Raw genomic sequence first — 16132 nt, forward strand, 5'->3', positions numbered from 1 at the left:
GAGGCTATATTGCCCCGTATGGGAAGGCATTAACTCCCGCAAACCAGGAGAGTTGTATCAACAGGAGATCGAATGATATATAGAAGTGGATAAGGAGGAGGAGAGAATGGAAGCTCGAGGTTGACCTATTAGAGATCCTGATATGCCCATTATTATATCATTAAAGCGGGGGTTCACCCTTAGAGGGCACTTTTCCCCCTTAGATTCCTGCTCGTTATTACTAGGGGAATCGGCTATTTATTTTAAAATATGTGCAGTACTTACCCGTTTACGAGACGCATCCTCTCCGTCGCTTCCGGGTATGGGCTTCGGGAATGGGCGTTCCTTCTTGATTGACAGGTTTCCGAGAGGCTTACGACGGTCGCATCCATCGCGTCACGATTTTCCGAAAGAAGCCGAACGTCGGTGCGCAGGCGCAGTATAGAGCCGCACCGACGTTCGGCTTCTTTCGGCTACGAGTGACGCGATGGATGCGACCGTCGGAAGCCTCTCGGAAGAATGTCAATCAAGAAGGAACGCCCGCTCCCGAAGACCCATACCCGGAAGCGACGGAAGAAGATGCAGCTCGAAAACGGGTAAGTACTGCACATATTTTAATATAAATAGCCGATTCCCCTAGACCGAACGAGCAGGAAGCTAAGGGGAGATTTTTTTTAAATGGGTGAACTCCCGCTTTAAGGTGAGAGTTCTAGGAGACAGGTGGGAGGATTCTTGTTCGTTCCAGAGTACCCATCACTGAGCACCATCCTTTATGGACTATTCCCACAATACCATTTGATTATAGGCCACTTCAAGATAGACACCCTTCATATATATGTGGACTTATATATATATTATCACGATTTTTATAGTGTTTATTATTATTTTCAGTCAGTGGTTACTAGGTTTAGGCACCTATTTTTAATTAACCACCTTTTTGGCACTGTTCCACTTCCAAGTGATCACTTCTTCATTTACTTTCACTGGTCATTCCTTTTTGACATTTAGTTATTCTTGGATTTTTTTGTTCTCCTGATTGATGTATTTTCTTAAGCACAATATCACTTCACATTTATTTACTTACTATTGGTGTACAGTGACCACTATTTAGATATTGCTGCCCAGATACCAACACACACTTTTGATTATTCACTATTTACTCAAAGTAGCGCGAGAGACTATCACCCACTTTTAATACCAAGCTGCTGCTAACAAAGCAAACAGAATATTGGCATGCATTAAAAAGGGGATCAACTCCAGAGATAAAACAATAATTCAAAAATAAGAAAGGAATGCACTCACTTTGCCACATCCATATATAGTAGAGGGGAAACAAAAAAGGTGTGTAAAAGAGTCACAAAATTTGTCGGACTTTAGAGGCATGAATAACAATGTGCACAGTGCTAGACTGTCTCTCAGGGGCATACATACACACCATACGATTGTTAAATCTTGTTCATAGATCTTATGTCCAGTTGGGTTATTATATACCCTACATATAAATAGGATTTCCACGCTGGTCGCTCATTTTATGTTTTGGATGTCCATATTATGATCCTCTACTTGATATCGAATATGAGACTTATGCGCCCCTGTTTAACCCTATATTTTGGCTGTGAATAGAATCAACCGCATGCTACTTAATAACCTGCAGTTTTTTGGAACGTCCTCTTTATATGGGAACGCCAATGATTTAAAGCATTTATAATACTATGTGCAAGTGACCTTTACATACAAGGCCAAGTCAACTTTAACCTCTTGCCGACCGCGCTATAGCAAAAATACTGCTACAGCGCGGTCGAGTTACTGTGACAGGACGTCCCTGGGACGTCCTCGTGCACTTCCGCGTTTGCGCGTCCCCTGGGGCGCGCTCGCGGAAGTGTCCGTGCTCGCCGGGTCTAGAAGACCCGGCGCATCACGGATCACGGTAAATTGCCGCGAATCGCGGCTGTTTACCACGTGATCGCTCCGTCAAATGACGGAGCGATCACTTGTAAACAAACCGGCGTCATTTGATGACGCCGGTTCCTCCCTCTCCTCTCTGTACCGTTCGGTACAGTGCGAGAGGAGAGGAGAGGAGAGGAGGGGGGGGGAGCGCGGGGTGTCAGCAGCTGCTGTGGGCTGGATCTGTGACAACTGCAGTCACAGATCCAGCCATCCCTCCCTGTGCAATACTCTGCAGTACCATCAATACTCTGCAATACCCCATACTCTGCCATCCCTCCCTGCGCAATACTCTGCAGTACCATCAATACTCTGCAATACCCCATACGCTGCCATCCCTCCCTGCGCAATACTCTGCAGTACCATCAATACTCTGCAATACCCCATACTCTGCCATCCCTCCCTGCGCAATACTCTGCAGTACCATCAATACTCTGCCATCCCTCCCTGCGCAATACTCTGCCATACACCATACTCTGCCATCCCTCCCTGCGCAATACTCTGCCATACCCCATACTCTGCCATCCCTCCCTGCGCAATACTCTGCCATACCCCATACTCTGCCATCCCTCCCTGCGCAATACTCTGCCATACCCCATACTCTGCCATCCCTCCCTGCGCAATACTCTGCCATACCCCATACTCTGCCATCCCTCCCTGCGCAATACTCTGCCATACCCCATACTCTGCCATCCCTCCCTGCGCAATACTCTGCCATACCCCATACTCTGCCATCCCTCCCTGCGTAATACTCTGCCATACCCCATACTCTGCCATCCCTCCCTGCGCAATACTCTGCCATACCCCATACTCTGCCATCCCTCCCTGCGCAATACTCTGCCATCCCTCCCTGCGCAATACTCTGCCATACCCCATACTCTGCCATACCCCGTTACTCTGCCATACCCCGTTACTCTGCCATACCCCGTTACTCTGCCATACCCCGTTACTCTGCAATACCCTGATACTCTGCAATACCCCGTTACTCTGCAATACCCCGATACTCTGCAATACCCCGATAATCTGCAATACCCCGATACTCTGCAATACCCCGATACTCTGCAATACCCCGATACTCTGCAATACCCCATACTCTGCAATACCCCATACTCTGCAATACCCCGATACTCTGCAATACCCCAATACCCTGCGCAATACTCTGCAATACCCCAATACCCTGCGCGATACTCTGCAATACCCCAATACTCTGCAATACCCCCAATACCCAAATACTCCGCAATACCCCCAATACTCTGCAATACCCAAATACTCCGCAATACCCCAATACTCCGCAATACCCCAATACTCCGCAATACCCCAATACTCCGCAATACCCCAATACTCCGCAATACCCCAATACTCCGCATATATAATGTTTTGGGGTTCTATGTAATTTTCTAGTAAATAAATTGTGATTTTTCCATGTAGGAGAGAAATGTCAGAATTGGCCTGGGTGCTCCAGAACGCCTGATGGCGCTCCCTGCATGTTGGGCCTCTGTATGTGGCCACGCTGTGTAAAAGTTGCACACATGGGGTATCGCCATACTCGGGAGGAATAGCAGAATGTGTTTTGGGGTGTCATTCGTGGTATGCATATGCTGTGTGTGAGAAATAACCTGCGAATATGACAGAAACAAGTTATTTTTTTTTTTTTTACAGAATTTTCGGTCGTTTTTCTTTTATAGCGCAAAAAATAAAAAACCCAGAGGTGATCTAATACCACCAAAAGAAAGCTCTATTTGTGTGAAAAAAAGGACAAAAATTTCAAATGGGTACAATGTTGTATGACGGAGTAATTGTCATTCAAATTGTGAGAGCACCGAAAGCTGAAAATTGGTCTGGTCAGGAAGGGGGTTTAAGTGCCCAGTGGTCAAGAGGTTAAGACAGTGAGACCTGTTCTCTCTCCATTTGTCATTTCTCTGAACCCTGACCGTATCCTGAAGAAACCTCACGATGAAACGCGTCGATACGCAAGGGGTCACTGTACTAACTGTATCATCATTTCATATGATTTTTATTTCTTGAACATTTTTTGTGACCATTATGCATTTTTCCTAATAAATTGTTACATTTTCTAAAAAATTCCACATTGTTATTCATGCCTCTAAAGTCCAACACATTTGGTGACTCTTTTGAGCACTGTTTTTTTGTCTCCCATAAAACAATAATTCTCCCGCTCTACAAGACTCTGGTCCAGCGCACTTAGAGTATGCTGTCCAGTTCTGGGCACCAGTCCTCAGGAAGGATGTACTGGAAACTGAGCGAGTACAAAGAAGGGCAACAAAGCTAATAAAGGTTCTGGAGGATGTTAGTTATGAGGAAAGGTTGGGAGCACTGAACTTATTCTCTCTGGAGAAGAGACGCTTGAGAGGGGATATGATTTCAATTGACAAATACTGTACTGGTGACCCCACAATAGGGATAAAACTTTTTGCGGAAGGGAGTTTAACAAGACACGTGGCCACTCATTAAAATGAGAGAAAAAGAGGTTTAACCTTAAACTACGTAGAGGGTTCTTTACTGTAAGAGCGGGAAGGATGTGGAATTCCCTTCCACAGGTGGTGGTAACAGTGGGGAGCATCGATAGTTTCAAAAAACTATTAGATAAGCACCAGAACGACTACAACATACAGGGATATACAATGTAATACTGACATAAAATCACACACATATTTTGGACTTGATGGACTTGTGTCTTCTTTTAACCTCCCTTACTATGTAACTTATTCTTACAAAAACATAGACTATCCAGGCTCAAACTTACTGACCAATCACCACCAACCTAATTCACCTGTTTAACTGTGTGTGTTAAAAACAGAGGTTTAGTTGCACGCATTTGCAAATGCATGTGTAAGCTGCAGGCCCCGTCAAGGCGCTCTGTATACTGCAGTCCTAACTATAACATTGCATTTTAAGTCTCCTCAGTAGGAGCACATGACTTCTGATGGATAGATAAGGGGCAGGTGACTGGAGGTAGCCCAGACCTCATTAAAAGGGTAGGAGCACACTGCACACTCAGCACATGGAAGCAAAGATGCCAGTGTGTTGCCTGACCACAATGACATAAATACAACAAACAAAAGTCACTGACCCTACCTATGACTGGTCTATACAATAAGGAGCGCTGGAAAGGGTGGATATACATACAAAAACATAGAATATCCAGGCTCAAACTTACCGACCAATCAGCAACCAACCAAATTCACCTGTCCGTGTGCGTTAAAAACAGATTCTGTTCTATTGAGTGTCAGTACAACACCCCATTTAGTAAAAATACTAAAATGATGCTTTAACCGACTTTAACACTAACACTGTACATAAACGTCCAGGTGGGGAATGCATCGGCGGGATTATGTGACCGATGTGTTCGCCGGATCATGGATCTGTGTACTTATCGGCGGTGATCTGACTTTGTACCATTCGATCGCTGTGACCAATCAAAGCAATCACATGGCCAGTAGTAAAGATGGCTGCCATTGATGTAACAATTCAGAACTACTGTTAACTCTGTGATTGGTGACAGTGATTACATGGTAAAGGGCCAAGCACTGCCTCCCTGTACCATGTGATCTGTTGAAGCCATTCACAGCTGATCACAGTGTTCTCAATGGCTGCAGGAATGCAGCTGAGAACTGTCAGAAATTATTGTTTACAGCCATCATGGCTGTATAAGCAATCATAGGGCAGAAAAAAGAGCATACCATTTTTTTTTTAGGCCTCTTTCACATGGGCAGTCCGAATGTCTGTTTGTTTTTTAAGCGGGACAGATCAAACTCTCTATTTGCCTCTATGGCGCGGCGGGTGTAAATTAGCATGTGTCCATTTACATCCATCCACTTCGAACTTGTTTCTCTAATAACAAAGGGATGAGGATCCAATAACCTCGACCTGGGCAAATTGGATCGATTGGCAGTCGGGTGTAAAACAGACAGGCGGCCCCTTTACATCCAGCCACCCATAGAGGAGAGCATGCTGTGTCTGTGTCATATAAGTGGAGCGGACATGGACCTGTCATCAGCCTGCTCAGTGGGGATCAGCTGAGCAAGTGGATCGCAGGTGGAGTTCACCCCATGTGAAAGGGGCCTTACGCTATGGTAATATCGTACCGCACCGCTGCACCAATCATTGTCCCAAACCACCGCCACTCACTCGCAGCATCCATGATCACCGTTACACCACTCAGTGTGCCTGTTCACACCAGTTACAGTGTCACTACACCAGTGTAAACCAGTAATGGTGTCCCTGATTGTGGCCATACATCACTTCAAGTGGTTATACAGGGATGATGCCTGCAGCTGCTGTTTTTTAGAGCCAATGGTCGGCTCCCTTGTAAGCGCACTCATAGCGGGTGAACTAGATTGCTAGATTGCTTTAAGAAGCTGCAGTGGGACTCCTTCCGCGGCTTTCTCAGGCTCTCCAGTCCCATTGGGAGACCCCAGCAACCAACCAGCACTTCTGCCGGCTGATCACAAAGACAGACAAAGACTGGTTTGCTTTGCTCGGGTCTGTGATATAGTAACTCCAGTTTACCCAGATGTACATGGCGCTATTTTTCACAGTGATCACAGTGATCTTGAGCAGAGGAGAGCAGAAAATTCCTATATAGCTAATTTCAAATTGATTGTTTTGATAGACCTTATGTTTAAAGTCATTAAATGCATCTGTTGTTCAATATTCTTGCGCTTTAACAATATATAATATCCATTTCCTGCCAGGGCACAGGACGATAATTTCTGAATACCTGATGTATTAATTTTACATGTGAGTAGAATACTATTCTTTCAATACATTTCTTATGCTGGGAAATGCGCAATGAGCGATTGTGTTCCTTTTTTATATACATGCCTTGTTAATGAATGATGACAACTAACTGGCCGCATTATCGGGTGATCTTTTTGATGACACATCTAACATATGGGTCCTGTGAAGCAGTGGTCATCAAACCTGTCCTCAGGGCCCACTAACAGGCCAGGTTTGCAGTATTCTAGCCTGCATCTCCCCAATGTATTACATAAAATCTGGCCTGTTAGTGGGCCATGAGGACAGGGTTGATGACAACTGCTGTGAAGGAAGTGTTTCCTGCATACCCACAGAGGGGTGTTTTGCCCACTAATGCGTGGCTAGTCCAAATTTGGGGTCTCCCCATCTGTTAAGCATCCATTAATTATGATATATGGTGGAGCACAGACAAAGGATCACTTGGAGCACCTTTGGACTGTAATTAAGCATGTGTGGAATTGGATTTCCTCTGTCTATAATCATTTACAAATTTTATGCCACATTTGAAGATTTCTCATTTTGAGTGAACATTATTTACGTTTTTTATGCGTTGCACAGAATAATTGGCACTTTAATTGAAAATATTCAATCTGTATACCTTACTTGGCACTTTATTGAATAATATAATTTATGAATGCACAGCACATGTTTACAGTTTTACATGTATATATGGATGAACTTTCATTTTTTTCCTTATAGCACTTCATTCTCAGCTGTGTATGAGCACTATATGATTTTGATTATTTGAATACATGTTTGTTTGCATATATTCACAGAGCAACACAATTTTTTTAATTGTTATGTTTTAGTATTGGGATGTGCAATACAGTGAGTGCAGCTGTTTATTAATCGTTAATCACTGATTTTAGATCACGACACTTAGTGCAGATTATTTTCTTTGTTTAGTCTCCATAAAGAGTACCTGTCACATGCATATTGCTGTCACAAATATCAGATCATGGCCAGTAATTATAACTATTTAACTTCTTAATTTTCCCAATTGTGACAAAAAATGCCAATGCAAACTCACTATGCCTCTTACTAAATACCATGGACTGTCTACTTTCCAAAAAGGGGTCATTTGGGGAATTTTTGATATTTTTTTGTTTATAGCGCAAAAAATAAAAAACACAGTTAATATAAGGACACTGTGAATCCCGACCCACTGTTTAGGGTTGGGATGCAACCAGCCCCCCCCCCCCCCTCCCGATATCCAATTTTTGGGTCGAGAGTGGAGTCGGGGACCAGAATAATAATATGAGGACATGACTAAAATGCAAGCAGATATAAAATGCTGCTCTGTAAATTTTCAAGATCTGTCACTTTATTATTGTAAGGTATGTCGTTCTATGCAATACCTGGCTATATCTGTGGTAAGGCTGCTAACTTTATAAATAGGAAAATGTATGTCCTCTGCGAACCTCTATGTTATCTGTTTTCTTTTGTTTTTGTTTTTTCTTTGTTGTTCATGGAAAATGTAAAACCTTTTTCTTTTCAATAAAAATAATCTGATTTAAAAATAAAAGTGTGCTGCACACCATTAAGACAAGCCTGTGAAATACTCTGAGAATATAGTCTAGTTAGATGAGACCAAAATTGAACTCTTTGGGTTCCGTTATACACACCATGTTTGGAGGTCAAATGGCACTGAACATTACCACAAAAACACCATATCAACAGTGAAGATTGGAGGTTTTAACATCATGGTTTGGGGCTGTTTTTCAGCACACAATACTGGCAAACTTCATGCCATTGAAGGAAGGATGAATGGAAAAATGTACAAAGACATTCTTGATAAAAATCTGCTGCCGCATAATAGGATGATGAAGATGAAGTGAGGGTGGACATTTCAGCAAGGTAATGATCCCAAACACAAAGCCAAGTAAACTCTCAATTGGTTTCAAATAAAGAAAAGAAAGCTGGTAGAATGGCCCAGCCAATCACCTGACTTGAATCCAATAGAAAATCTATGCAAAGACTAAAGATCATAGTTCATAGAAAAGGCCCACAGAACCTTCAAGATTTGAAGACTGTGTGGAAGAATGAACCAAAATAACACCTGAGCAATGCATGTGACTGGTTTCTCCATACATGAGGCGTCTTCAAGCTGTCATTACCAAAAGTTTTTTTTACAAAGTATTAAATAAATTTCAGTTAGCGTGTTAATTACTTTTTCCCTGTGTCATTCCATTTTATTACACATAACTTAATTGCTGAACGTAGTTGTTTTGGTTTCTTTGTATGTATGGATTGCATGGGTTGTTACCGACATGTGGTGAAATTTTAATGTCAAAAGCACCTTCAGAAATATCTTTACCTAGAAAAGAAGTGACGTGTTCAATACTTATTTTATAAACTCATAAAATACAGATTAGAAAAAAAAAAAAAAAAAACTCTTAACAGTGATCATTTTTATTGTGGTGGGTTTCTGTGTCTTTTGAAAGCCTTGTGTGACCTTGAGTTTTCAGATAAAAAGAATGCACTGTGGAACTTCTGGGTGACCGTTCTAGCTCCATTCAATTAAAGCTCTGAACTAGAGGCAGCTATTATGCCATAGCACATGGACAAGTGGTCATTGTAAGCTACTCTCCATCTCTACCACATTATCTTACTGGATACAATTTGTAATTTTTATTACTGGAAGCTTAGCCATCTCTGCAGTTTGTTAGTTCATTAGATTAACAATATGCAAGAAGCAACTTTGCTGCTATTCTCCTGCATTTTTAATGTGTGCTTGTGTCCAAGAGGCAATTACATTTTGTGTAACTGTATTATTAACATTCTCATGTAGGGATGGGCAAATCTCTCCAGGATTGATTTGCAGGGGGTTTGTAGAATCCTATTTGAAATTCACAAAACCTAAACTTAACAGTAAATTCCTTTGAAGTCTTTAGGGGAAAGGGGATCTTGATACTAAAATATAAAACAAGATATTGCAGTACAGGGGTCACAATCCGTAATAACACCAGGTACAGGCTGGCAGAAAAGGCAGTGTACAGCATTATGGGCATAACTCTGGCCTCAAGTAAGGCAACTGTATAGTCCAATAAAAGGCTGTGCATTATGGTCCTTCAATTAAAACAAAAGCTAGTAACATGATACTGACATAAACATAACACTTGTAAAAGTGATTATCCATTGCTTGCCTTTACTCCAACACTGAACACTTTAATATGTGTGACAATTTTAGGATTCACCACAAAATAGCTGAAAGTTACAAGAAATATTTCAGGTTCTGTAACATACAACTTTGCAAGGGTTACATTATACAATGCATTTAAATATTATAAGCTCTAAGTTGCATAACTAATATAAATCTGCAAAACCCACTCTGCAGAGCCGAATAACCCTAATGTTTCTGATTTCAGCTTTACATTCATCATGCATATGACAACAATAAAGTAAATTTAATATAGCTGCTGGTGGTGTCATGGAAAGTAAAGATTTGCATCACTTAGTATGTAGTTATTTTGCTGGTATGTGAAACAAATATGTGAGATCATGACCTGGGAACTACAGAATAAGCACACTGAAACAATTTCCAAGCATGGGAGGCCAAGATTCAAGCCAATGTAAGCCAGGAAATATTTTTTATAAGCTGTCCAAGCATTCATTCTTTCATAGAGATGTAGAGGTATGACCTTGAAACATCAGCAACTACAATGCTGTGCTTGTCTAATTAGAAAATGGGGGTGCTTCACCCTTTCCTGCCCATTTTATTATATGTTGCATCAGGGTAAAAAGACAATGCCCTTGCAAAAATCTTCTCCATAGGAAACAAAATACGAGACTGAGAATGGAGCCATGTCTGTAAATTCAAATGTGTTAAATTACTTATTTTAACCTCCCTGGCGGTATGATTATGTTTGGAATTTTGTACCAAAAGCGGTACAATTTTTTGCATGGACATTTGGCGTTTTATATTGTAGGCCTGCAATTCTTATGAATAAGGCCTTGTACACACGGGCAAACATGTCCGCTGAAAACGGTCCGCTGTATGCCCGCCCGGAGATTTCTGTATGATGGCTGTACACACCATCATACAGAAATGAGAGTCAATCCGCGCGGACAGACAGCGCGGTGACGTGTTCGCGCCGTTGCCGCGACGATGATGCGGCGACATGTGCGACGATGAAAGGTCAATGCTTCCACGCATGCGGCCGCTCGGACATGTACGGTAAGTCTGTACAGACGACCGAACATGTCCGACGGACAGGATTCCAGCGGGCATGTTTCTAAGCAAGTTTAGAAAACATTTGTCCGCTCGAAAACAGTCTGGCGGGCAAATGTACGCTGGAATCCTGTCCGATCGGCCGTACACACGACCGAACATGTCTTCTGAAACTGGTCCGCGGACCAGTTTCAGCAGACATGTTCGGTCGTGTGTACGGGGCCTAACTCACTTAAATCTGTCCAAACAAGAGTCTAGTAGACATCCCGGGTGTGATAAAGTTTGAAACACAAAATCATAAATTATAATATAATAAATAACTATAAATAATTATAACACATAATAATGTAATTATAATAAAAATTATTCAACAATGTAATCAAATCAAAAACACTGTAATTTGCTCAGTTGCAGAATTGTCGCTGTCATTATTTTTATTGTTTGTTGACGAATCTCCCAACAAATCGCTATCGCTCAATTCTGCAAGTGATTCTAATTTATTATTGCTGTTTTCTATCTGCTCTAAAAGCACTTTTGATGTAAAGGGACATTTTTTGGACAAGGTAAGTAACTTCCCCCTGTATCCTGCAATGCAATCCCGAGTCTGGCTTGGGGATACCGCTTTTGGTATAAAAAATTCACCCCGAGCCCGACTTGGGATTACCGCTAAGGAGGTTAAGCAGTCCATATTTAAAATCTTACTTAGATGCAAACTTATATGGATCACATGAAGGGAAGACAACTTTCTCTAATGCCTGTAACTTATTAAAACCTACTTTACTATGCTTCAGTCATAACACTAAAGATCAGTTGTAAGAGTTGTAAAAAAAACTCTTTAAAGCGTACATCCCTCACATTTTTATTAATAGTTTATTATATCTTTACATGTGACAACACTGAAGAAATGATACGTGGCTACAATGTAAAGTAGTGAGTGTACAGCTTGTATAACAGTGTAAATTTGCTGTCCCCTCAAAATAACTCAACACACAGCCATTAATGTCTGCTGGCAACAAAATATTTTGTGTGGCCATCATTAATTTACAGCACTGCCTTAACCATCTTGGGCATGGAGTTTACCAAAGCTTCACAGGTTGCCACTGGAGTCCTTTTCCACTCCTCCATGATGACATCACAGAGCTGGTACATATTAGAGAACTTGCTCTCCTCCACTTTCTATTTGAGGATGCCTCACAGATGCTCAATAGGGTTTAGGTCTGGAGATATGCTTGTCCAGTTCATCACCTCTACCCTCAGCTTCTTTAGCAAGGCAATGGTCATCTTGGAGGTGTGCTTGGGGTCGTTATCATGTACTGCCCTGCGGCCCAGTCTCCAAAGGGAGGGGATAATGCTCTGCTTCAGTATGTCACAGTACATGTTGGCACTCATGGTTCCCTCAATGACCTGTAGCTCCCCAGTGCAGACAGCACTCATGCAGCCCCAGACCATGACACTCCCACCACCATGCTTGACTGTAGGCAAGACACACTTGTCTTTGTACTCCTCACCTGGCTGCCATCACACAACGATTGACACCATCTGAACTAAATAAGTTTATCTTGGTCTCATCAGACCACAGAACATGGTTCTAGTAATCTATGTCCCTAGTCTGCTTGTCTTCAGCAAACTGTTTGCAGACTTTCTTGTACATCATCTTTAGAAGAGGCTTCCTTCTGGGACAACAGCCATGGAGACTAATTTGATTCAGGGTGCGGCGTATGGTCTGAGCACTAACAGGCTGACCCCCACCCCTTCAACCTCTGCAGCAATGCTGGCAGCACTCATATGTCTTTTTCCCAAAGACAACCTCTGGGTATGACGCTGAGTACGTGTACTCATCTTCTTTGGTCGACCATGGCGAGGCCTGTTCCGAGTGGAACCTGTCCTGTTAAACTGATGTATGGTCTTGGCCACCGTGCTGCAGCTCAGTTTCAGGGTCTTGGTAATCTTCTTATAGCCTAGGCCGTCTTTATGTAGAGCAACAATTCTTTTTTTCAGATGCTCAGAGAGTTCTTTGCCATGAGGTGCCATGTTGACCTTTCAGTGACCAGTATGAGAGAGAGAGAGAGAGATAACACCAAATTTAACGCTAACGAGTCACATGACACCGGGGAGGGAATATGGCTAATTGGGCCAAATTTGGACATTTTCACTTAGGGGTGTACCTACTTTTGTTGCCAGCAGCTTAGACATTAATGGCTGTGTGTTGAGTTATTTTAAGGGGACAGCAAATCGACACTGGTATACAAGCTGTACACTCACTATTTTACATTGTAGCAAAGTGTCATTTCTTCAATGTTGTCACAACAAAAGATATGATAAAATATCTACAAAAACGTGAGGCATGTATATATATATATATATATATATATATATATATATATATATATATATATATATATATATATATATATATATATTTATTTATGAAAAGATTTATTTATGAAAGATTACTTTATGAAAGATTACTAACTAGACATACTAGACTAAAGGATCAAAATATCAAAATGGATCAAAATCCTCTGGACTCTCAAATATATAAAATATTATATAAAGTAATGCAACCACTAAAATATAGTCAGTTCAGGAACAAATTACATATCTCAAGTAACTGGCAGAGCAGTAAGTAATCAGGCTATACCTGTCATCTCCATTATGTAATGTCACGAAAGATGACAGGAATCTCATCAATCCTGACAATTTGGTTAAACAGCACCACCTGCTGACTTATTAAATACATAGCAAGCATATAGTACATACGTAGATTCCTATTTTGTAAATTGCTGTAGCAAAGTACCATAGAAGTACGGGCATTTCTATGGATCACTGAAAGTATGGAAGTTAATTTCACAAGTGTCAAAATCAATAGCTTGGAACAGCGGTGTCAAAACCTGCTTGAACATGCAGCTTTTAGAAATTGAGCTGTGTTTTCCAAATGTCATTTTAACTATTTTCCAAATATTTATTATTTCCATCTCAACTGTATTATGGATAACAGATAAAGCTGTTTTAAAGTTTTCAAGCTATTAAGATAAAAGATGTACCATTTGAATTTCTTTTTACAAATGTTCCAAATGATATTACTGTGTTTAAATTATTTTTATTATTTTTCACAAAAAAACTTTTACAAACTTTTCAGAGACATTTTTAAAATCAGAAACCATTATAAAGTTCACATAAATACATTCATACATAAAACATGTACAAATACAAAAATATATGTGTGGGTACACAGTTGGGTCCATCCTCTAAATCAAGCATCTAAAAATAGATCTCTCTGTACCATGGCACCTTCTCTTTTCTCCTCAGAAGGAGAGATAGAGACCTCTCGTAAGCACTGAGATCAGAGCAACCCACCCAACCCCCTCCCCCCTATATAAAAAAAAAACACCCACCCCCTGCATCTCATCTCCCCAAAAAAATGATATTACTAATGTATATTGATAGAAGAATGCATTACCCATGCTTTACTAAATGAAGATTGCTGAAAGCTTAACTCTACTTTTCCTTATAGAAAAAAAACATTCCTCGCTGGGTGATCTATGTACATTGCAAGGATTATAACAACCTTTGTTGAAGATTCCTACCTCGTTTTTCTGAAGAAATCCCTCTGTGTTTCTTTGTGCCTCTGTACCGAGTGAGTCTAATGGGAGTGGTTTAATAATTAACTGCCAGCTGTGCAACTGCAGAGCACTAACAAAATCTGCTGAGCCTGCATCCCCTTAGACATTATCATATTGAAAGTATCTCTCCAAAAATGAAATTTTTGTTGCAGGGGATGCCAGAAATCTGACTTGTATCTTGGGCAGACTTCTGGGAAAATTTGTGAGTCAATTACACAAGCAGGAAATTATGTTTTTGGGGAGTGGTCAGTACACATGGGACTGCAGGTCTCACCTTCCCCCATTAACAACCCCCCCCCCCCCCCCGGTACCATTAACTAAAACAACACAGACCACTTTTAATTTGGCAAAAACTTGGCCGCGACACCTTTATTGTTTTTTTCACAAATCATTAAACATATCATGAACTTTATTATCACTCAAGAATTTTGAATAAACATTCCAAAAAACATATCCTACCTGCTCAGTTGTAAAAACTCTAGCAGTAGCTCAACTTAAAATATAAATACAGTCCCCCCTGAGCTTCAGGGTGACTTTCCACATAAAGGTGACGCGACTGGGGCGGGAGGGAGGGAGCTTGAAGTTCCTCCGCTGACCGGTGGGAAAGAGGAAGCACCTTGCACCTGCTGGCCTTTATATAGCCTTACTCACATGCTTCCTGAAATTTTCCCCCGGCCCGGATTGGCTAACCCTGTCTGAACTGACCAATCCTTAAAGGGGTATACACTTCCCACATTAAACTGTAAACCTAATACTTCACCTGTGTCTAATTTAAATCACCTGTGGGAGGCCGCAATCTCAAGGTAGTGGCCCCATATTGTGACCACTTTCCTCATTCTGTCTACAGAACAACTCCAGGTATCCATTTTGCAATTAAAACAAAGCAAAAAACCCTAAGGTTGGCGCTGCGCTGAATTAATTGAGTGATTAAAGGTGTAACAAGAAATTAATAATTGTGTTAGTGAAGAGCAGCTAGCATTAAATTGTGTACCACAATCTTACAAACATAAAAACAAAAAAAGGAATGCAGCGCTAATAAATGATGAATCAACAATATGAGTGAATAATTGATGATGTTAGCATAAAAAATGAAAAAAAATATATATTATCTCCCCAAAGAGTAAACAAATTGAGAAGTAAAAAAGAGAAAATCACCAAGCTGTAAAAAATCCAGAAATTAGTGAATGATTGCACTTGATTTTCTCATAAATATCCCACAAGTGAAAAATGTGAAAAAACTAAAAAAAGAAAAAAATGACACAGAAAGTCCAAACCCCCGTAGATGTCCTATTGAGACGAAACGATCGTCGGGTTGCTGTGACGTCATCGCGCTTTCGCTCTGAACGCCAGCGGTGTGTGAGTCCTGGTAGCGAGGAAGCATCGCAGTACTGAAGCAACGGAGGAGGATTTCTTTTTGTGATTGCTTGTTACTGCTCAATATACACTACTTAATTGTAAGTGCAACCTTTAATAAATACGTATTGTGATTTTAAAACGTTATACGCTATGAGAATCCTTTTCTCTTTCATTATCCACGGTTCCGTTTGGATTCTATGCTGAGCCTTCTGATCATTCAGGTGGATGGGTTGTGGGATACCTCAATTCCCAGAGGCTTTATGAGACTGGTGAGATACAG

This window comes from Rana temporaria, chromosome 4 (genome assembly GCF_905171775.1).
Source record: "Rana temporaria chromosome 4, aRanTem1.1, whole genome shotgun sequence".
Classification (NCBI taxonomy): Eukaryota; Metazoa; Chordata; class Amphibia; order Anura; family Ranidae; genus Rana; species Rana temporaria.